Source organism: Pleurodeles waltl, chromosome 1_1 (genome assembly GCF_031143425.1).
Source record: "Pleurodeles waltl isolate 20211129_DDA chromosome 1_1, aPleWal1.hap1.20221129, whole genome shotgun sequence".
Classification (NCBI taxonomy): domain Eukaryota; kingdom Metazoa; phylum Chordata; class Amphibia; order Caudata; family Salamandridae; genus Pleurodeles; species Pleurodeles waltl.
This window is the reverse complement of record NC_090436.1, coordinates 23,703,677-23,727,620: the sequence shown is the minus strand read 5'-3', so window position 1 is coordinate 23,727,620 and position 23,944 is coordinate 23,703,677. Positions and strand designations below refer to the sequence as shown.

Below are 23,944 nucleotides of genomic sequence, written 5' to 3'. Positions count from 1 at the left end.
TCCTCCTCCAGAGGGAGGCCCGGCCCTGGCTCTCAGGCTAGGATCAGTACCCGCCCTTCCTCCCCTAGCATCCTCCTGCTCCGCGGCCCGGCCCTGGCTCTCAGCCCAGGACAAGGTCCTCCCCTCCTCCTCCAGAGGGAGGCCCGGCCCTGGCTCTCAGGCTAGGATCAGTACCCGCCCTTCCTCCCCTAGCATCCTCCTGCTCCGCGGCCCGGCCCTGGCTCTCAGCCCAGGACAAGGTCCTCCCCTCCTCCTCCAGAGGGAGGGCCGGCCCTGGCTCTCAGGCTAGGATCAGTACCCGCCCTTCCTCCCCTAGCATCCTCCTGCTCCGCGGCCCGGCCCTGGCTCTCAGCCCAGGACAAGGTCCTCCCCTCCTCCTCCAGAGGGAGGCCCGGCCCTGGCTCTCAGGCTAGGATCAGTACCCGCCCTTCCTCCCCTAGCATCCTCCTGCTCCGCGGCCGGGCCCTGGCTCTCAGCCCAGGACAAGGTCCTCCCCTCCTCCTCCAGAGGGAGGCCCGGCCCTGGCTCTCAGGCTAGGATCAGTACCCGCCCTTCCTCCCCTAGCATCCTCCTGCTCCGCGGCCCGGCCCTGGCTCTCAGCCCAGGACAAGGTCCTCCCCTCCTCCTCCAGAGGGAGGGCCGGCCCTGGCTCTCAGGCTAGGATCAGTACCCGCCCTTCCTCCCCTAGCATCCTCCTTCTCCGCGGCCCGGCCCTGGCTCTCAGCCCAGGACAAGGTCCTCCCCTCCTCCTCCAGAGGGAGGGCCGGCCCTGGCTCTCAGGCTAGGATCAGTACCCGCCCTTCCTCCCCTAGCATCCTCCTGCTCCGCGGCCCGGCCCTGGCTCTCAGCCCAGGACAAGGTCCTCCCCTCCTCCTCCAGAGGGAGGCCCGGCCCTGGCTCTCAGGCTAGGATCAGTACCCGCCCTTCCTCCCCAAGCATCCTCCTGCTGCGCGGCCCGGCCCTGGCTCTCAGCCCAGGACAAGGTCCTCCCCTCCTCCTCCAGAGGGAGGCCCGGCCCTGGCTCTCAGGCTAGGATCAGTACCCGCCCTTCCTCCCCTAGCATCCTCCTGCTCCGCGGCCCGGCCCTGGCTCTCAGCCCAGGACAAGGTCCTCCCCTCCTCCTCCAGAGGGAGGGCCGGTCCGGGCTGCCCAGGAAGTGGAGGGAGCTCAGCCTTTGACAGCCTCGGAGGCGGCGATCCCGGAAGCACGGACCGTGAGTAGCTCCGCTTATCCCCTGGGTTTGGCTGAACTCTCAGCAGTTGTTTTTGATTCCGTTTTGCCCTAAACGTTGTTTTTCCGACCGCATCACTGCCGTGGTTATATTTAAAGCTTACGTTCGTCATTAGGATGACAAAGCAGTTCCTGCCAGAACGGGTCCCTCTACAACCATTGCAGCTTGATGTTTTTTCTCATCTTGGTCAATTGTCAGTTCGTGTTGCTCTGTATAGCACAGTAATCACCAAGAGGGTATCTAGGCGCGTGGGCAGGTGTGTGGCCCCGAAGGTGCTTATGCGAAGAGCCTCCGATGTGTTGAGGGAGGTTGCGCCATGAAACCGGACTACAAATCCCAGAATGCATTGTTGTTACATTCCCAGGCGTCCTCTTCCATTTCCTATCAGTGCCACCCTAAGCTCGCCCCTCACCTCTAGCCCAGGGGTGTCCAAGGCAGGTCCTCCAGAGCCGCACCCTACTCAGATTTCCAGGATGAAACTTGACTGTGTGTGTGAGTTTAATTGGGGTAACCAGACCTCCGGGACAGTCCCGGTTTTCAGAGGACTGTCCCGGCGCCCCGACGCATTTGTTCATTTTAGATACATGTCCTGGTTTTTGGGGCAAAGGTCAGGTCACCTGTTAGAAGTGAAAGGCCTGCTCTCCTTTCGCATGCAGATCGAGAGTCTTAAATAATTGAAGTTATTTATTGGTTTCTGCCTGTGTGCGCGCAAACTTATTTACAGGACAGGCCAGATATAAAAGTGAGACCAAAGGCTTTAGTCCTACCTTTATGTCTGACCTTTTTCGGTTTTTTCTTTTCAAATTCTGGTCACCCTAAGTTTAATTTATCTGTTATATAATGCCTGGTTGAGTGTACCCAGGCGCTTTGCAGGTGGGTAGACTGTGCTCTCCCTGAGGGAATTACTCAAAGAACCAGGTCCTCAGCTTCTTGCAACGATGAGGAGGCTCTCCTGTGCCCTGGCAGGCCTGGGTGTCGATTCACCAAAATGTCAGGGGTAGCAGAAGTGACATCATGCACCCTTTGATCTTGATGATGTCACAGGAAGTGATGTCAATCAATCAGTGCTTGTAGAGCGCAACTACTCACCTGTTGGGGTCTCAAGGCGCTTGGGAGAAATGGGGGGTTGTAGCATTTACCCGTGAGGTGGTTCTTAAAAAAGCCATCGCTTCCGTTCCTTCGTGAAGCTGAGGAGGGAGGTGGTTTGTCTTATGTGGAGAGGAAGGACGTTCCAGGCAGTGGCTGCGAGGCAGGAGAAGGAACGTCGTCCTGTTCTGGTTTACCTGATGCGGGGTACTTCTGCGAGAGACAGCTGGACTGAGCGTAGGGCCCTGTGGGGTATGTGGAATTGGAGTCGCTGGTTCAGGTGGGCTGGTCCGGTGTTGTGGAGGGCTTTGTGTGCGTAGGTGAGGATCTTGAAAGTGATTCTTTTCTCTATGGGACGCCAGTGCAGTGTACGCAGGTGTTGCGAGATGTGGCAGAGTCGAAGTAGGTCGAGGACCAGTCTGGCGGCGGCTTTCTGGATGTTTTGTAGTTTGCAGGTGAGTTTTTTTGTTGATTCTGGTGTAGACTGCATTGCCATAGTCCAGTCTGCTGGTGATGAGGGTGTGTGGGACGGTCTTTCTATGTTCGAGGGGGATCCACTTGAAGGACTTGCGTAGGAGGTGGAGGGTGCGGAAGCAGGTGGAGGTGACTGAGTTGGTTTGATGGTTCATGCTGATGTCGGAGTCCTGGATGATTCCGAGGTTGCAGCTTGGCTGGAGAGGGTGAGCGGGTTTCCAAGGGTGGGTGGCGACCAGAAGTCGTTCCATGCGCTAGGGGCCCATGATGAGTACTTTGTCTTGTTTGCATTGAGCTTAAGGCAGCTGTTTCTCATCCAGTTGGTGACTGCTTCCATGCCTTTGAGGAAGTTGTGTCTGGCTTCGTTGGAGAGGGAGAGGATGAGTTGGGTGTCGTCAGCATAGGAGATGATGTTTATTCCGTAGCTCCTGACGAGGGTGGCTAGCGGGGTCATGTAGATGTTAAACAACATGGGACTGAGGTAGGATCCCTGGGGCACTCCGCAGGTGGTGGGTGTGGAATCTGCGAGGAAGGAGGCGAGTCTCACTCGTTGAGTTCCGTCAGAGAGGAAGGATTGGATCCAGTCGAGGGCCTTGTCTCTGATTCCGGCTTTGTGGAGTCTTCTTATCAGGCCGTGAGGTCTAGTACAATGAGTGCCGCCATCTCTCCTTTGACCAGCGGGGAGTGGATGTCGTCTGTTGTGGCCAGGAGGGTTGTTTCGGTGCTATGGTTTTTCCTGAATCCAGATTGGGAGATGTTGAGGATGTTGTGGTCTTCTATAAACAAGGCGAGTTGGCTGTCATCTGACCTTAACCCTCATGACATCACAATACATGCACTCACTCTCACCCGACTCACTCATTTGCACTCTCTTGCTGACTCTTCCTGTCACTCACCTAATACTTTCTCACTCACTCACTTTTTGTTCACACACACACACATACTATCCCACGTACTAACTTACATGCTCACACATACTCAAGCTCTATCGCTCATATTCTCTCTTACATACACGCACTCACACAACATAAACTGAAAATCATTTTAATTTATTTACCTAAATGGCAGTGAAGGTTCCATTCCAGATCCTGCTGCTTCACCCTTTTCATTAAATTAGTAATGAAAGATAGGTTATTAATCATTATTATTGTAATAGATAATGAACATAAAAGGATGCTGGAGCCTGACACTAGTAATGTGTGCCAGGACTGTGTTTTTGGCACTTATTATTCCAACCCTGTGTCAGGGGTCGCAAAGGCAGTACCAGAGGTCTCAAAGGGCAAGCCACGGGTCACAGCTATGACCCCTGGCGACCCCTAAATGACGTCTGTGGTGGTAGATCCTTTCAGGCTTTCGGGAAGATGTAGGGAAGAGGTAACCTCCTGTTCTGTTCTTTTATGTGCCAGGTACCTGTGCTAGGGAGCTTGTGGCAGATCAGAGGTGTCTGGAGGGATGCTGGAAGTGTGTGGCAGGATCTATGTTGTATAATGCTTTATATGGGTGTTTGAGTAGTTTGAGTGGAGTGCCCTTGTGTTAAAGTAAAGTATATAAGATCCAAGATTTTATCAACTGCAATACTAGATATGTGGTTTATGTTTTGATATGTGAATGTACCAAGATTTATGTAGGGAGTACTATCCGACCCTTAAAGGAGAGGATCCAGGAACATGTACGGGCCTTGAGAAATAATGATGCATTTTCTCCAGCAGTACGTCATGTGACAAAGGAACATTCTACAATGGAGGTCCCTATTTTAAAGTATATGGGCATCAGCCAGACAAGAGCACATCCGAGAGGGGGCAATCGTGAGTTAGAACTTAGAAGGAATGAGTCAAAATGGATACTAAGATTGAAAAGTATACAACTGGGCATGAATTTAAATCATGAAATGCACTATTTTTTATGACTCCACGTGCTCCCACAGAAAGTCATGTCATTAAGAAATGTTAATGCTCTTTAATGGTACTCAATGTTGTCATTACTTCAGTTGAGCAAAAACTGAGAAAATCAATCACATGATGAAGCATGGTTCACCAATGGCTTGCATGACACATGTTCATACCAAGTAATACACCTATAACATAACCACCCCAGGTACTAACAGCACTTTATATCAAGTTCAGTGATGGGAAGGTAATTTTTGCCGGATTTTTTAGCCAGGTGGTGGCTTGGACAATGTGGACATTAATCAATAAATCAGGGAGAGGGTGACGCCATGATTGACTTTGGCAGATTTTACATTGTGTTGTATGGTGTAGACATGTATATCCAGTAGTAGGCTCACATATACCAGTTTTGGCTTTTTTAATCTGGCAGATAACCATTTCAATATGGTGCTCGAAACAATACATATGATCTTGTAAATCAATCTTATTTGGATGTGGTTCAACAATCCGTCATCCATTTGAAATTAGATTGATCACATTTTTGCAATTAGGTTTGTTTGTTTTTTGGAAATTCGGCACTAAGTATATTTCTGAATACACTGCGGGTTCCTATAAGATGGCGCCCAGAACCGTACAGAACTTGTATGTATGAACGTGGATGCGAATTCCAACGTTAGATCTTTTCTTGATAACTATGCATATATCAGACGATGTTATGGACGGAAAGACCTAGATTCCTTTGGAACGCTACGTAGTGACAATCAGGCCGTGTTATTTTGGGCTTTTTTCATAACCGGTATTACCGATCGGGATAATATACAATTTAAAGATGGCGGACAGCGTCAATGCCACGGTGAGACAGCTTTTCGGAGGAGTTCCGAAATAGGAAACTACTGTAGAAGGATTAGTTCTATGTCCCTTTTCCCTTGGTTCACAGACTATATTTATGGGTAATTAGATGCAGTTGGTTTCGCGGTGTGGATACGGAAAGGTGATTTTCTACGATGGGGTTGCTGGTAATAAGGTAGGAGTCGACCACATAGCGGTCAAAGCTATGTGAGGTTTCACAGCATGGATGAGTCCATGAAACATTAGACATATTGGCTAATTTGAATTTGTGCAGATACTTGGAACTAGTGGGGTCTTTCCCTTTATGTTATCTTTTTCTTTTATGACAATGCATTAACAATGCTGCTATAAAGGTTATCAAACCTTTTTAATTTCCAAATTTGTTACAGATCAAACAGTGTCTGGATTTTTGAACGACCTCTGTAAACTGCAGGTCATTTTTGCCATGTCAACTAATTGTACTTCATTGGGAATCTTTCCATTGGAGATGAAATGACCACAGGTTGGTTGAATTTACATGTGGACATTCCTAGTTAGGCATTGTGGGTGATTTGATAAGATATGGGACATTGCCTCTGTTATTTTACAGATGTACAGTGCCCCTGTACCCCACTGGATAACTAGAGCCTGAACAGCTCACAACAAACACAAAAGGACGAGGTACAGAATTTTACAATACCTTCCCCTCACTGGGGTGGTAACTAGAATACGATCACACACGGCACTAATGAATATTTTGACTTTCCAATCACTCAGAGACTTATGCATTCTCACTCCCTTTTGGTGATATAACTATCACTAACCTGCATGAAATCAACATATATGTGTTGTTAATTTGTATGATAACTAAAACTATATTTATTTCTCTCGAATGTTAATATTAGAGACACTACTGGGTTAGACATAGTAGGCTGGTTTCCACACTTACTCAGGCTACACAGATTTTATGTGATGTTTGTGAGACCTTGGTGTAGTGGCTTTTTGTTCACAATATTTATAACCTTCAGAATTTCGACACGCTTGTGGTGACTTTTATAAAGCTTTGTCTGGTAACATGTTTTCAGACAATGGTTGTAATACGAATGGGACATTAAGTTGCATTAAGGGCTTTTACAATTTGTTTTGTCAGCCTTGAGAAAGTCCCTTCAGGGACGAAACACGTGTCGGCTGAATCTGGTTCGGAATTTGCAGTTAATTGTTTCGCATTGGATACCAAGAACCTGCATTGCCTCAAGTCAATACATTGGACAGTACACACCCGTGCCACGGACTAACTGGACCTGGGTGTCCTGACTTTGAGTCTTTGGAGATCAATAATTTTCACATATTAGATGAGTTGTGTTAAATTTGTGCCATTTATGTTTGTAGCTCAATAGTATTGTGTTATTTATGTTTTTCTTGCTCTTTTTTGTTGTAATTATGATTATTAGTTTTATTTATATGTACATATGTGTGCTATATGAGCACTTTCTTTTGTATTAAATGTGAAACTCAAATAGTGTAGTCTTGGAGCCATTACACAAAATTGTTATTTACTTGAATTGTACTATGGTCATCTATAGAAGCGTAAATAGAACCAAAGGATCCAGGGTTTCAACTATTATTTGAAGGTAATCACTATTAGTGTGCTCCATTCTTTTTCTCATTATACTTATTATTCCAACCCTGTGTCAGGGGTCGCAAAGGCAGTACCAGAGGTCTCAAAGGGCAAGCCAGGGGTCACAGCTATGACCACTGGCGACCCCTAAATGACGTCTGTGGTGGTAGGTCCTTTCAGGCTTTCGGGAAGATGTAGGGAAGAGGTAACCTCCTCTTCTGTTCTTTTATGTGCCAGGTACCTGTGCTAGGGAGCTTGCGGCAGATCAGAGGTGTCTGGAGGGATGCTGGAAGTGTGTGGCAGGACCTATGTTGTATAATGCTTTATATGGGTGTTTGAGTAGTTTGAGTGGAGTGCCCTTGTGTTCATTGAGTCAGTGAAGTCCTTTGAGGTGTGGAAAGATGTGGGTCCTGCGAGGGAGGTAGAAAGCGAATCTTCCTGCAGCATTTTTGACTGTATAGGTCCTGTTCAGGAGCTGTTTGGTGATTCCCGCATACAGTGTGTTGCACTATGTCAAGTCTGCTTGTAATCAGGGCCTGTGTTAATGTTTTTCTTTTGGTTTGTGGTAGCTGCTTGTAGGAAAGTACCATCTTTCTTGGCACCTATTTCTGCCTGATTGTCAGTGTGTTTTGACTGTGTCACTGGGATCCTGCTAGTCAGGAACCCAGTACTTATGGTTTGTGGTCTACATGTCAGTATTTTTTACTGTTTTGTCAGTATGCTTGACTGTGTCACTGGAGTCCTGCTAATCAGAACTCCAGTGCGTATGCTCTCTCTGTTTCCAAATTTGTCACTATAGTCTAGTGACTACACATTTCACTCCAGATTGGCATACTGGACCCCCCAGGTATGGGCCTATCAGGAGGGGTCTCTGACGTCACCTGCTGGGACTGGCCACTCATATGCTCCCAGAGTTCCCTGACCATCCTGAAAACAAGATGACAGAACCCAGGAACACTCTGCAGGAGCTCTGGGCACCACCCCTGGGGTGGTGATGGACAGGAGAATGGCCACTCCCCTTTCCTTTGTCCAGTTTCATGCCAGAGCAGGGACTGGGGGTCCCTGAACCAGTGTATACTGGATTATGCGGGGAGGGGACCATCTGTGCCCTTCAAAGCATTTCCAGAGGCTCTGGGAGGATACCCCTCCCATGCCTGTAACACCTATTTCCAAAGAGAGAGGGTGTAACATCCCTTTCCTAAAGGAAATGCTTTGTTCTGCCTTCCTGGGATTGAGATTCTTGTGTGTCAGTACTGTGTGACTACATTGGTATTGCAAGAGCTTTGCATGTCTCCTAGTTCAGCCTTAGCTGCTCTGCCTACAGCTACCTCTAGACAGCCTGGCTTCTAGACACTGACTACATTTCACTAATAAGTACCTCAGTACAAGTAAGTAAGTACCTTAGGCACCTACTACAAGCCAGGCCAGCCTCCTACATTGGTGGCATCGGTGGGATAAGTACTTGCAATTGCCTTATCAATCTGTCACTGGTGCTTTCCACAAGATAGTGTAATCTATACTTAAGGCTATACATAAGTATAGCTAGCAGTCTCACTTGCATTCTTAAAACTCTAAAAGTTAGATAAAGTAGGACCTTTTCTTTTTCTCAACTTTACTCTAACCTTTATATCACTGTCTTCCTCTGAGGCCACCCCTAGGGTTATCAAAGCTACCTGTGAGAACCTAAACTTTAAACGTTTGAGGGGGCTTTGCTTGGAGAGAAGCCTAGGGATTGGGAAGAACCCTAACAAAGATTTCCTTTTAAACCTCCTTCTTCAGGATGACCAAGAACAGTCTGGCCGCCAGGTAGAAGAGGAGTTGGAGGGAGATTCTAACCAGGTAGATTCAGGAGAGAGTCCTGAAGATCCAGGGGAGGGTCCTTCCACAGATCTTTCCACTAACAAACCTCCTAGTGTAGCTGGTAGTGGGAAGGGGTCACACTCAGGTAGGGCTCCCTTCACACCTAGAGGCCAGGTAGCTGGGGTTACACAAGTGAGGTAAAGATCAACCTCTGCTCACTCCCATGTCACTTCAGTCTCAGAAGTGTCAAACACATCCAACCCTGAGGACAACTCCCTAGATAGGGAACTCAGAAAGCTGAGGTTGGAGGAGGCCAGACTGAGGCTGCAACAGTTGGCCATAGGTAGGGAATACCTAGCTGTGGAAAGGGAAAGACCGGGGTTGGGGTTAGTTCCCCATGGTGGCAGCAGCAACAGCACTTTCAGAAGCTATGGTTTTAGGGAGAATACATTTGATTCTAGAAACCTGCACAAGATTGTTCCTCCTTACAAGGAGGGGGAATTACATCTACAAGTGGTTTGCTGCACTTGAGAGTGCCTGTAAAGTTCAGAGAGTCCCTCAGGTGCAGTTGGCTGCCATTCTATGGTTGTCCTTCTCTGGCAAGGGGAGAGACAGACTCCTTACTGTCAGAGAAAATGATTCAGATAATTACAATGTTTTGAGGACAGCACTCTTGGATGGATTTGGCTTAGCCACTGAACAATATATGATTAAGTTCAGAGAAACCAGAAAAGAGTCTTCACAAGATTGGATAGACTTTGTGGACTATTCAGTGAAGGCCTTAGAAGGTTGGTCACATGGCAGCAAGGTGTCTGATTATGAGGGTTTATATAATCTAATCCAGAGAGAGCATATTTGTAACAATTATGTGTCTGATTTGTTGCACCAGTATCTTGTGGACTCAGATCTGACCTCTCCCCAAGAATTGGGAAAGAAGGAAGACAAATGGGTCAGAACAAGGGTGAGCAGAAAAGCTCATACGGGGGTGACAAAGACAACACGAAGAAGTATGACAAGTCACATGACAAGGGTGGGGACAAAGATAAAAAGTCAGAATCTTCATCAGACCCACATAAATCCTCTGGGGGTGGTGGGCCCAAATCCTCTTCAAACCATTAGAAAAAGCCATGGTGTTACTTGTGTAAAAACAAAGGCCATTGGACAAGTGACCCTACTTGTCCCAAAAGGAACACCAAACCTCCCACCACCACAACCTCTACTGCTTCCTCTAGTGCCCCTAGTAATAGCAGTGATGGTGGGAAAAACTCTACAAATAGCTAATCTAAGGATGTAGCTGGTCTCACTTTGGGTAATATAGTGGGGGTTGGTCTAGTTAGGGAGACCACTGAGGCTGTTTTGGTCTCTGATGGTGGCATCAGCCTTGCCACCTTGGTTGCTTGTCCCCTTAATATGGACAAGTACAGGCAACTACCACTAATAAATGGTGTTCAGGTTGAGGCCTACAGGGACACAGGTGCCAGTGTCACTATGGTGATGGAAAAACTGGTAGCCCCTGAGCAACAACTACTTGGTCATCAGTACCAAGTTACTGACATCCATCACAACACTGTTAGCCACCCCATGGCTGTTGTGAATCTCAACTGGTGGAGGGACGGGGGTTACTGGTCTTAAAAAAGTTGTGGTATCCACTGACGTACCTGTAGAGTGTCTACTGGGCAATGATTTGGAGACTTCAGCTTGGGCTGAAGTGGAGTTGGAGGCTCATGCAGCAATGCTGGGCATTCCAGGGCACATCTTTGCTCTTACCAGGGCTCAGGTCAAGAAGCAAAGAGGACAGGGAAACTTGGACCCTGGAACAATGGACCAAGTGATCCCAAAAACTAGGGGTAGAAAGGGCAAACCCTTGTCCACTATTCCTCCCTCTCCAGAAGATCCCCCTTTTGATGAGGAGTAGTCAACTCCTTGTGTAGAGCCTACACCAGAGGAGCTTCAGGCCAATAAAGCTGAACTCTTGGGTGCAGGGGGGCTGCCAGGGTGGAACTGAGTGTGGCACAGCAGACCTGTCCCACACTAGAGGGTCTAAGACAGCAAGCTGCCAAACAAGAGGCTGGGGATATCAGTGACTCATAGCGTTTATGGGGAAAACAGTCTCCTTTATACTGAAGCAAGGGACCCAAAACCTGGTGCTACCAGGAGACTAGTCATTCCCTTGCAGTATAGGGAATTCCTCCTAACTCTTGCACATGATATTCCCCTAGCTCGACATCTGGGTCAAAGTAAGACTTGGGACTGACTGGTCCCTTACTTTCACTGGCCTCACATGTCAGAAGACACAAAAGAGTTATGTCGCTCTTGTCACTTGCCAAGCCAGTGGCAAAATTGGTGGCACCCCAAAGGCCCCCTTAAACCCACTGCCCACTGTTGGGGTGCCCTTTGAAAGCGTAGGGGTTGAAATTGTTGACCCCCTTGGCCCTCCAACTGCTTCTGGAAACAGATTCATCTTAGTGGTAGTGGACCATTCCACAAGATATCCAGAAGCTATCCCCTTAAGGACCACTACAGCTCCTGCAGTGGCATAGGCCCTCCTGGAAATATTTTCCAGGGTGGGCTTCCCTAAAGAGGTAGTATCAGACAGGAGTAGTAACTTCATGTCTGCATATTTAAAAGCAATGTGGAAGGAATGTGGTGTAACCTATAAATTCACCATGCCCTATCATCCACAGAGATTTAACACAACTCTCAAAGGCATGATCATGGGACTCTCTCGAAAACTCAGAAGGAGATGGGATGTCCTCCTGCCATGCCTCTTTTTTGCCTATAGGGAGGTACCCTAGAAGGGAGTGAGCTACAGCCCCTTTGAGCTACTTTTTGGTCAACCTGTTAGGGGTACACTTGCACTTGTCAAAGAGGGATGGGAACAACCCTTGAAGCCCCCTAAACAAGACACTGTGGATTAAGTGCTTGGCTTAAGATATAGAATGGCTGAGTACATGAAAAAGGCCACTAAAAACCTTCAGGCAAAAGCAATGGCATGACTAGAAGGCTGCTCTGAGTGACTATCACCCAGGACAGAAGGTGTGGGTATTGGAGCCTGTGGAACTCCAAGATAAATGGAGTGGTCCACGTCTCATAGTGGAAAAGAAGAGTGAGGTCACCTACCTGATGGACCTAGGTACTCCAAGAAGTCCCCTAAGGGTACTTCATGTGAACCGCCTGAAACCCTACTATAATAGGGCAGACTTGACTCTACTCATGGCCACTGATGAGGGGCAGTAAGAAGAGAGTGACCCTCTCCCTGACCTCTTCTCCAGCACTGCAGCTGATGGCTCAGTGGAGGGGGTTGTCCTTGCAGACTACCTTACAGCAGAGCAAAAGGAGGACTGCAAGTACCTCCTAGGGTAATTCTCTGAACTCTTTTCACTCACACTTGGTCAGACTACTTGGTGTGAGCATACTATTGATACTGGGGACAGTCTGCCTGTCAAAATTAAGATTTATAGTCAGCCTGACCATGTCATAGACTGTATTAAATCTGAGGTTCAGAAAATGTTGGGCGTAGGAGTGATTGAGCACTCACACAGCCCCCGGGCCAGTACAGTGGTTCTTGTCCCCAAACCTCATAGTCAAAATGGAAAAAGGGACATGAGGTTTTATGTAGACTACAGAGGGCTCAGTACAGTTACTAAAACATATGCTCACCCTATACCCAGGGCAGAGAAGCTGATAGATACACTGGCATCTGCCAAATATCTTAGCACCTTTGACTTGACTGCAGAGTATTGGCAGATCAAGCTGTCAGAGGATGCTAAACCAAAAACTGCATTTTCAACCATTTGAGGGCATTATTAATTTACAGTTATGCCCTTTGGTCTGATACATTCACCTGCCACTTTCCAAAGGCTGGTGAATACAGTCCTCCAAGGTCTGGAAGCATTCAGTGCAGCATAGCTGGATGTCATTGCTGTATTTAACTCCACCTGGTCCACCTGTGGAACGTTTTGGAGGCCCAGCAAAAGGAAGGCCTCACTATCAAGGCGTCAAAATACCAGATAGGCTAGGGGAAAGTGGTTTATCTGGGACACCTAGTTGGTGGGGAACAGATTGAACCACTTCAGGGGAAGATCCAGACTATTTTAGACTCAACTCTCCCTACTACTCATACCAAGGTCAGAGCCTTTCTTGGTCTCACTGGGTATTACAGGAGATTCATTAGGAACTATGGCCCCATTGTTGCCCCTCTTTATGACCTCACCTCTAAGAAAATGCCCAAGAAGGTATTATGGACAGCCAGCAGTCAAAAAGCTTTTGAGGAGCTTAAGCAGGCTATGTGTACTGCACCTGTCCTAAAAAGCCCAAATTACTCTAAAGAAATCATGCTTCTGAATTGGGGCTTGGGGCAGTGTTATCACAACTAAACTCAAAGGGCCAGGATCAACCTGTTTCTTTTATCAGTAGGAGGTTGACCCCTAGAGAAAAGCGTTGGTCAGCCATAGAGAGGGAGGCGTTTGCTGTGGTCTGGGCCCTGAAGAAGCTGAGACCATACTTGTTTGGGACTCACTTCATAGTTCAGACAGACCACAAACCTCTCTTATGGTTAAAACAGATGAAATGAGAAAACCCTAAATTGTTGAGGTGGTGCATTTCCCTACAGGGGATGGACTTTACAGTGGAACATAGACCTGGGAGTAACCACTCCAGTGCAGATGGACTCTCCAGATATTTCCACTTAGACAATGAAGACTCATCTGGACAAGGTTAGCCTTATTTACCCTCATTTTGGGGCGGGGGTGTAGGAAAGAGCCATCTTGCTTGGCATGTTACCCCAAATTTCTGCCTGATTGTCAGTGTGTTTTGACTGTGTCACTGGGATCCTGGTAGTCAGGACCCCAGTGCTTATGGTTTGTGGCCTACATGTCAGTATGTTTTACTGTTTTGTCAGTATGCTTGACTGTGTCACTGGAATCCTGTTAATCAGAACTGCAGTGCTTATGCTCTCTCTGTTTCCAAATTAATCACTGTATTCTAGTGACTACATATTTCACTCCAGATTGGCATACTGGACCACCCTTATAAGTCCCTAGTATATGGTACCTAGGTATCCAGGGCATTTGGGTTCCAGGAGATCCTTATGGGCTGCAGCATTTCTTTTGCCACCCATAAGGATCTCATACAAACACTTCATCAGGACTGCCATTGCAGCCTGAGTGAAGTAGTGTTAGCACTATTTCACAGCCATTTTCACTGCACCAGGTCACTTATAAGTCACCTATATAGCTAGACTTCAGACCCTGAAGGCTAGCTGCATATTACATGTGTGTGAGGGCCCCCCTGCAGAGGTGTCCCCACGTCATCCAGGCCCATTTTACTGGACTTTGTGAGTGCAGGGATGTCATTATAGGTGTGCACTACATATAGGTCAATACATATGTGTAGCTTCACAACGGTAACCCAGAATATGGCCATGTGAGGTGTCTAGGAACTGAAAATTGTATCCCCAATCTGATTCTTGTATTGGGGGGCAATTCCATGCACCCTGGGGGCTCCATCATGGAACCCCAGTACTGCCAAACCAGCTCTCTTAGGTTTACACTGGAGCACCAGCTGCTGCCACCTCACAGATAGGCTTCTGCCCTCCTTGAGCAGCTCAATCCCAGGAAGGCAGAAGAAAGCATTTCCTTTAGGGGAGGAGTGTTACACCCTCTCCTTTTGGAAATAGTTGTTACAGGCATGGGAGGGGTATCCTCCAAGAGCCTCTGGAAATACTTTGAAGGGCAGGTGGTGCCCTCCTTGCCCAATCCAGTCTACACCAGTTCAGTGACCGGGGGGTGGTGCCGAGAGCTCCTCCAGAGTGTTCCTGGTTTCTGCCATCTTGTTTTCAGGATAGTCAGGGAACTTTGGGAGCATCTGAATGGTCCATACCTGGTTAGGTGACCAATCTCCCTCTGAGGGCTATTTAGGGTCTCTCCTCTGGGTATTTCCTCGGATTCGGTTTTGTAAGACTGCAGCACGAATCCTATGCAACCTCTGCTTCACCTTCTACCATCGGATCAGCCGCGGAATTGCTCCAGGACCTCTACAACTGCAGCAAAGTATCCAAGAAGGCTACTTGAGCTCTGTAACTTCAGCTACTGCCAGCAACTGCAACAGCTTCCAGATTGTGCATGCTCTGAGGACTGCCTGTCTTCATCCTGCAGCAGAAGAATTGAAGAAATCTCCAGTGGAGTGACGACCGAGTCACTACCCTGCTTCAGCAGACACCTCACTGCAGCGAAGACCGGTACTCTGGGTCCCCTCTCCTGATGACGAGCGTGGATCCTGGAACACAGGTGGTGGACCCAAGTGACCCTGACTGTTCAAAGGTCTAGCTGTCCAAATTTGGTGGAGTTAAGAGTTTGCCTCCCCAAGCCAGACAGTACCCCTGTGCACCGTGTGTTTTGCAGCACCTAGGGCTTCTCTGAACTTTTTCAAGGAATCCTTCATACACAGCGTAGCCCAGGTCCCCACCACTCTATCCTGCGACGCTCAGCTCCCTGAGTTGTTCTCTGGTGGTGTGGGATCCCTCTGTGTAGTGCTGTAATGACCGCGATTTGCAACTCCTTTGTCCCTGTGTCCTGGGACTCCTGTGGGTGCTGCCTGGTCTTGTGAGGGCTCTCTGAAGTGCTGAGAGCCCCCTTTGTCACCTCAGTCTGAGTTGAGACCCCTAGGTCCCTCCTGGGACCAGGTAGCGCCTTATCCAGCTAAATGCATCTTTTGTATGAGGCAAGGCTTGTTAGTGGAATCCAATGATGAAAACAGCCTGCATTCTTCTACTTGACTTGGGACATCTGTTGCACCAAGCAGGAACCCGCAGCTGTCTTCTTTGGTGCATCTCTGACTTTGTCTTCCAACTGTAGAATCCACTTTTGCACATCATCCGGGTTAGCAGGGGCTCCTGTTCTTCCTGGACTCTTCAGATGTTCTTGGACTTGGTCTCCTCTCTCCACAGGGCTTCAGGTCCCGGAATCCATCGTTGGTGTCTTTCAGTCTTGCTTGGTGTTTGCATAATTCTTTATCATGACTTCTAGTGTGTTCTCAGGAAACTTGCTGTACTTTACTCCTGCTTTCCTGGGCTCTGGGGTGGGGTATTTTACTTACCTTTGGTGTTTTCTTACACTCCTAGCTCCCCTCTACACACTACTCTTGCCTAGGTGGGAAACCGACTTTCGCGTTCCACTATTTTAGTATATGGTTTGTGTTTCCCCATGCCCATTGTAACCTATGGTGATTTTCATTATTTGCCCTATTTTCTGACTGTTTACGTACTTGATTTTGGTTACTAGTGTAAATTTTGTGTATAATACTTACCTCCTAAGGGACTATAGCCTCTAAGACGTATTTGGCATTGTGTCACTAAAATAAAGTACCTTTATTTTTGGTAACACTGAATATTGTCTTTCTTATGTGTAAGTACTGTGTGACTACAGTGGTATTGCAAGAGCTTTGCATGTCTCCTAGTTCAGCCACTACAAACCAGGCCAGCCTCCTACACAACTTGAAGATTTTCCATAGCATCTTCATGATGTGGAAGCAGGTGGAGGTCTCTGCGTTTATCTGGGCTGACATGTTGAATCTGTCATCAAGGATGATTCCCCATCATCATAGGTGGTGGGGACTAGTGTGAGACCGAGGTCTGGTAGCCACCACATGGAGTCCTATGCAGAAATCTTCCTTCCGAAGATCACCACTTTGGTCTGATCCGTGTTGAGCTTTAGGCAGTTGGATCTTGCTGGACCTGGCCCATTTTGCAGGGTTATTCCCAGACTTTTTGCCTTCTTCCTCCTATTTTTACTAAATTGTTTTTGTTGTCATTAGGACTCTGGGCACTCCACCACTGCTAACCAGTGCTAAAGTGAGTATGCTATCTGTCTAGAATGTATTGGTGATTGGTTTATCCATGATTGGCATATTTCATTTACTAGTAGGTCCCTAGTAGAGTGCACCACGTGTGCCCAGGACCTGTAAATCAAATGCTACCATTGGGCCTGCAGCAATGATTGTTCACCCAGATGAGTAGCCCTGTAAACGTGTCTCACACCTTCCACTTCAGTTTCTGTGGGCAGTTGTAAGCTACCAGTTTGATCAGGCAAGTGCACCCACTTGCCAGGCCCAAACCTTCCCTTTTGCTAAATGTAAGTCACCCCTAAGGTAGGCATAAAAGCAGCCCCAGGGGTAGGGTGCAGTGTATTTAAAAGGTAGGACATGTACTGGTGTGTTTTACGTTTCCTGATAGTGAAATACTGCTAAATTAATTTTTCACGAGTGCAAGACCTGTCTCCCCCGTAGGGTAGCATTGGGATTGCCTTGAAATACCTTTTTAAGTGTAATTTCCCATTGGGAGCAGATAGAGATCTGGTGTTTGGGGTCTCTGAACTCACAATTTAAAAATACATCTTTTGGTGAAGTTGGTTTTTTAATTGTAGGTTTGAAAATGCCACTTTTAGAAAGTGGACAATTTCTTCCTTAACCATTCTATGCCTCTGCCTGTCTGCAGAGTACATGTCTAGGTCAAGGTGACAGTTGGGCTGTTTGTGAATTCACTCTAGACAGTCATACAAATGGAGCTGAGGTGTGCACTGCATATCCTGATGGGCCTTCCTGAGCTTGAGTGAAGGGAGGAGCTGACACTTGCGCCTGAATAGGGCTGTGGCTGTCCTTGCACAAAGCAGGCTTCAACCCGTGGAGTGTGTCTCGGGCCAGGGCAGGGAAAGGTAGGGTCTTTTGCACTACAAAAACTCCTCTTTGAAGTTTGACTACTTCTAAGGCAAAAATGGGTGGAAGTACTGGATCTATGACACCACATAGTTAGAATCTTTCTGGACTGAGGACATCCTGGCAGGAAGAAGAGCTGGATGCTGTAAGAGGGAGTGCCACTCAGCCTCTTAATTTGCTGGCCTGCTGCTTGCTGTTTCTGTCCAGTACTAGATTTTGCTTTCTACATCCTTCTTCCAAAGGTTCTTCAAGGGCTTGGCCTGAGCTTGCCTCCTGTTAATAAGTCTCAGGGACATCAAAGACTTAATCTGCCAGCACCTGGGCTCTCTTGCTGAGAACCCTGACTTGACAAGTGGTACCTAATCCAGGTCCTGGGCCTCTGGGAGTGAGTTCTGGTGCAACCAAGAAGAAACCAAGCACATCGACTCCAGAGCGACTTTGGAACCAGCGCAACTGTCTGCATCGGAGCACTGAGTGCAATGACCGACACTGCCGCAATGCCTCCGAAGTCCTGCCACAGCAGAAGTCCAGTGCACTGTGTCATTGATGTTCCTGACACCCGGCTCTGATTTTGCACACCACCTATAGCCCCATGGTGTGATTGTGACACCTCGAAGTTGACACCTCGCGTCTTGACCTGGTGGATTCATCGACCCAGCCTTGTCATAAGGAACTAACGCCTCACCACCGATGCCACATAACCTCCCCTGCAACCGTACGGAACCAATGCCTCACCTTCCCTGCCTAGTAGTAAGGAACCAACTCCGCATCGGTTCCAGCGATGCCTCACCTCCCCGACTCAGTGCAATGTCTCTGTTTCCTCATCGTTTTCCATGGTACTATACCTGGGGTCCTTGCGACTACGTGACTGGCCCGCATTCCCTCATGAGTGGTGTTGGACTGTTGGAAACAACTCCATCAAAAAGTTGTGATAGTCCCATGTGGAGCTATTGTGTTTCTAAGTGCTATACTATATTTGGTCTTTAAAAATTATTATCTTTGCTTGTGTATGTTGGATTTTTGTTGTTTTGCTCTTTTTTTACTCAGATAAATATTGGCTACTTTTCTAAACGGGTGTGGAGTACTTTGGTGGTGTTTTCACTGTCAGTGTGTGTGTGTATACAAATGCATTACACATTGCCTCTGAGATAAGCCTGACAGCTCGTGCCCAGCGAAAGGGGGTGAGCAGAGGTTATCTTAGCTGTGTGGCTCTCTTACCCTGACTAGAGTGAGGGTCCCTACTTAAAAAGAATACAAACCGCTGCCAACTAGTGACGCCATTTCTAACGGATCCCATTCAGGCGGCACAGCAAACTTGCAGCTGGCAAAATAGTTTTTTGATGTAGGGGTCTTCTCCAACAGAGAGAGTATACATTGAGTGTCTTCACTGTATGAAAGAATGTTCATGCCATGTGATCTGATCAGGTCTGCCAGTGGGGTCTTCTAGATGTTGAATAGGGTTGCGCTAAGAGACCATCCTTGGGGAACTTGGTAGATTAATGTCTTGGCTTCCAGTTTGTAGGTTGGCAGGCTGATTCTATGTGTTCTTCCTGTAAGGACGGAGTAGATCAATTTGAGGGCAGGGCCTTGTATGCCTACTTCATGAAGTCTTATAATGAGGGATGAGTGGGTGACCATATCTAAGGATGGGAAGTCGAGCAGGATGAGAGCCACTGTTTCTTCTCAGTCAATGATCATCTCAATTTCATTGGTTGCTGCTATGATGGTAGTTTTGGTGCTGTGGTAGGCTCTGAAGCCTGGTTAGGAGGTCTCCAGGAGTACCTGCTTGTTGATATTTTCCTCAATTACTTTTGCTGGGTAGAGAAGAAAAGAGACAGGGAGGTAATTTTATAGCTGGGCGAGGTCAGCTGAAGGTTTCTTCAGTAGTGCATTTTCTGCTGTGTGTTTCCAGGTCTCCAAGAAAGTTGAAGTGGTGAGAGAGGAGTTCAGGATGTGGGTGAAAACTTTGCTGATTGGGGAAACGCCCATGTTGAAGATGTGGTGGGGACAGGAATATGTCGGGCCCAAGAGTGGATGGTTCTCATGATGTTGGCTGTCTCTTCTGTGGTGACTGTTTACCAAGTGGCCAGGGTGTTTCCAATTTCTTCGATGGGTAGGCTGGCAGCGAGGTTGGTGGGGTCCAACCGTGGGTGAAAAGTGTTGTAGATGGTTTGCATTTTGTTGCTAAAGAAATCTAATAGGTTTGGGCATAAATCTTGCAAGGGAGTAATGTTGTTTGTGGTGGAAGCTGGTGTGGTGAAGTCTTTGACGATTGCAAAGATCTCTTTGCATCTGTTGGAGCTGTTTCTTTGCGCTCTGCTAGGGCCTTCCTCTTGGTTTCTCTGACATGCTGGTGGTAGTGTCTTGGTGCGCTTTGATTTTGTCTTTCGGCTTCTTTGCAATTTACTCTCCATCTTCTCTCCAGTTATTTGCAGTGTTGTTCGCTGGTGTATACTTCCTAGTTCTTTTTTTATTGTTTTTGGGGGGTGCCAGGGAGTCGGCACAATCTTTGATCCAATGATCGAATTGTTTGATGTTACAGTTTAGGTTGTCATTGGGTTGGGCTGGTTTACACACAGCTGTGGGTCTATTTTGGTTCTGTGAGTCTACTCCACTTGTACGTGGCCTAGCTGGTGGTGGCGGGTTTCATTTAGAGAGGGATGTTGATTTGGAAGTGAACAATGTCATGCTCAGTCCAGGTGTGAGTGCTTTTGGTGAATTTTTATGTTGTTAAAGTTGGCGAAGACTGGGTCGGTGTGTCCTGTGGAGTGTTTTGGTCTGCTGACATGTTGTTAGTCCAAAGTTTCCCAGGCTTTCGAGGAGTGTGGGAGAGCTTTGTCCTTTCGCTTCTCCAAGTAGAAATTGAGGTCTGCAAGTAAGATGTAGGCTTTTGCATCAATGATGAGAGGAGCAACAAAGCCTGCAAAGTTGTTGGTGAAGCTGGCTCGGGTGGGAGGTAGGCGAGGGTGCTATTCGGGGTGGAGGCTGGTAAGATTTGCAGTTTGAAGTGTAGGTACTCCATGTAGTGGGTTGTGTTCTCAGGGACTGTGGTGCAGCGAACGGTTTCTTTGAAGATGGTCGCGATTACTCCTCCTGTTGTGCGATATGGATCCTTCCAGGATGGCCGCAGCAGTGCTGGGTGCCGGCTTGGCGGTCAGCCATGCTTGCATGAGGAAGAGAATGTCCGGGGCTTCGTTGTTCAGGTTGTCCCAGACTTCCATGATTCGTCTGCTGAGTGAGCGGGGTTGAGTAGTATGTGTGACAGTTTGTCGTGTTTGCTAGCAGATGTGGTGGTTTTGTTATGTGTAGGTTGTGTGTGTGAGGTGGTGTTGGTGTGGTGAGTGTATTCTTGCACACAAAGTGACAGTGGCTGCAAGTGAAAACTCCCTTTGTGTTGTGCGGTGCGTTGCAGCAGCAGCGGGGGGATAGGCCTCCCGGGTGGAGAGCCTAGAGGGAGGCTGTGGACTACCGTTGGCGGGCACTTACCCTAGGGTTGGTACCGCAGATTGCGATCCAGGTGCCGGCAGGTGCAGATGGGCTTGCCTTTGTTGTGCCAGAGGTGTGCTGTGGACACACTTAAGGAGGGCCTGTGAGGTGGGAGGAGTATTATGGGTGGGGCTTAGCGGTAGTATGTGAAGGGGGAGGAGAAAGGGGTCATGGAAGATGGTAGGTGAGGAGAAGAAGCACGGAAAGAGGCAGCGAAGAGATGGAGTGGCAGAAAAGGATGCAAAAGAGCCGAAGGACCAAAGCGCAAACAAACGCAAAGAGTGAGAGGCAAAATGAGCAAAGAGTGAGTGGGAGACAAGCGAGGCAAACAGAAGCAAAAGAGTGGAAAACAAGCAGAAGAGCTGAGGCGAAAGAGTGAACGGAAACCAGCAGAACAAAGGCAAAAGAGTGAAAACTGAGATGCACAAAGAACAAAAGAGAGAGGCAAAGAATGCGAGGAAATGAGATCAGAGAGAGAGACAGGGTTCAGGAGAGAGAGAGAAGCACGAATCTGCAGTAGCAGCAGACGGGTGCCTCGAGGTGCAACAGTCGGGTCTGCGAGGGCCTAGGCCAGTCAGAGGACTGGTCCAGAGGACAGGAATCTGTCCTGGTGGACATTTGGTTTAACAGGGGTCTATCTTTGGAACAATTCCGGTTTCACAAGGGTCTGTCTTTGGTGCACTTCCGGTCTCACAAGGGTCTATCTTTGGTACACTTCCGGTCTCATAAGGGTCCGCCTTTGGTGCACTTCCGGTCTCACAAGGGTCTGTTGTTGGTGCACTTCCGGTCTCACAAGGGTCTGTCTTTGGTACACTTCCGGTCTCACAAGGATCTGTCTTTGATGTGCTTCCCCTCATAAAATAACCTGTTTTGGTGCACTTTCAGTCTATAAGGGTCTGTCTTTGGTGCACTTCCAGTCTCACAAGGGTCTGTCTTGGTGCACTTCTAGTCTCACAAGAGTCTGTCTTGGTGCACATCTAGTCTCACAAGGGTCTGTCTTGGTGCACTTCTAGTCTCACAAGGGTCTGTCTTTGGTGCACTTCCAGTCTCACAAGGGTCTGTCTTTGGTGCACTTCTAGTCTCACAAGGGTCTGTCTTGGTGCACTTCTAGTCTCACAAGAGTCTGTCTTGGTGCACATCTAGTCTCACAAGGGTCTGTCTTGGTGCACTTCTAGTCTCACAAGGGTCTGTCTTTGGTGCACTTCTAGTCTCACAAGGGTCTGTCTTGGTGCACTTCTAGTCTCACAAGAGTCTGTCTTTGGTGCACTTCTAGTCTCACAAGAGTCTGTCTTTGGTGCACTTCTAGTCTCACAAGGGTCTGTCTTGGTGCACTTCTAGTCTCACAAGAGTCTGTCTTGGTGCACTTCCAGTCTCACAAGAGTCTGTCTTGGTGCACTTCTAGTCTCACAAGAGTCTGTCTTTGGTGCACTTCTAGTCTCACAAGAGTCTGTCTTGGTGCACTTCTAGTCTCACAAGGGTCTGTCTTGGTGCACTTCTAGTCTCACAAGAGTCTGTCTTGGTGCACATCTAGTCTCACAAGGGTCTGTCTTGGTGCACTTCTAGTCTCACAAGAGTCTGTCTTTGGTGCACTTCTAGTCTCACAAGAGTCTGTCTTTGGTGCACTTCTAGTCTCACAAGAGTCTGTCTTGGTGCACTTCTAGTCTCACAAGGGTCTGTCTTGGTGCACTTCTAGTCTCACAAGAGTCTGTCTTGGTGCACATCTAGTCTCACAAGGGTCTGTCTTGGTGCACTTCTAGTCTCACAAGAGTCTGTCTTTGGTGCACTTCTAGTCTCACAAGAGTCTGTCTTTGGTGCACTTCTAGTCTCACAAGAGTCTGTCTTGGTGCACTTCTAGTCTCACAAGGGTCTGTCTTGGTGCACATCTAGTCTTGCATGTGTCTGGCAGGCGTGAAACAAGACCGGAGCAGCGGTGTTAACGGGGAACAACCACTGGAGGTGGAAGTAACACTTCGAACCATGGGACAGGGCTATCCTTAGAACAATACAAGAAACTAAAGTGATTGACTGTTCATGTTAAGCATCCTGGTCAGACTAAATGCAATTACAACAAACATGTTTTAGTACATTTCACCATGTTTAAAAGGACACTGACAGAGCTTTTAAAAAAGACGCATGAGTGATTTGACAACTAAAAAGTAGCTTATACAGATGTAAGTGTAAAGTATTTTAGAATCAGTTTTCACCAAGCTTTTTCTAGTTGACCACCCTTCTTCTAATCCCTTCAGTGAAATGACAGTGAGCTCATGAAATATTTTAATTTAATCTATAGAACAAAAACTCCTGCCTGACTGTTAACCAAAGGTACTTTTTCAGTCTGCGCATCAGGAAGTTGTAATACATGTGTGTTTGTGGGTGCACACGGGTATACATCTCAATATATTGAGCTTAGTGGGTCAGCGCACCTGATTTTGGGATGTGTGACATGCAAGTCACAGCCTTGATTCCTAATGCATTCTTTGCTCCTGAGATTGAATAAGTGAGTGCGAATCAGTTGGCAATATGTTAACTTCTCTGCCAAGAATCTGCACTATCCTGAATCAAAATACAATATTGGTCTTAGCATCTCACATGGAGCAGCTCTCGCATGAGGAAACTGGGCTACAATCATGCAGAAAGCCACCAGGCCTAAAGAATTGGCAAGAAAGCTAGTTGCCTTGAAATAACTTTGCAACAAATTGTGATGAAGTATGCAATGGGTTCGATCATACTTTCAAGTTTCAGAACTAATATAATGTGTGGCTGATGGGCTGTCCTGCACGTAGGTCACTCAAATAGAAGTATGAATTGAGGCACAAAGGGATACCA

At 47.7% G+C, this 23,944-nt stretch overlaps 1 protein-coding gene across 1 annotated transcript in view; it reads left to right on the top strand.

Annotated features, from left to right (window-relative positions):
- The first annotated feature begins 1,004 nt into the window (after positions 1 to 1,004).
- The window catches only part of LOC138256231 (uncharacterized), a 54,179-nt gene continuing 31,239 nt past the window's right edge, over positions 1,005 to 23,944 (top strand). The window contains exon 1 of the mRNA XM_069205859.1: positions 1,005 to 1,213. The gene's annotated coding sequence lies outside the window, so the exon portion shown is untranslated. The remainder of the gene's footprint in view (positions 1,214 to 23,944) is intronic.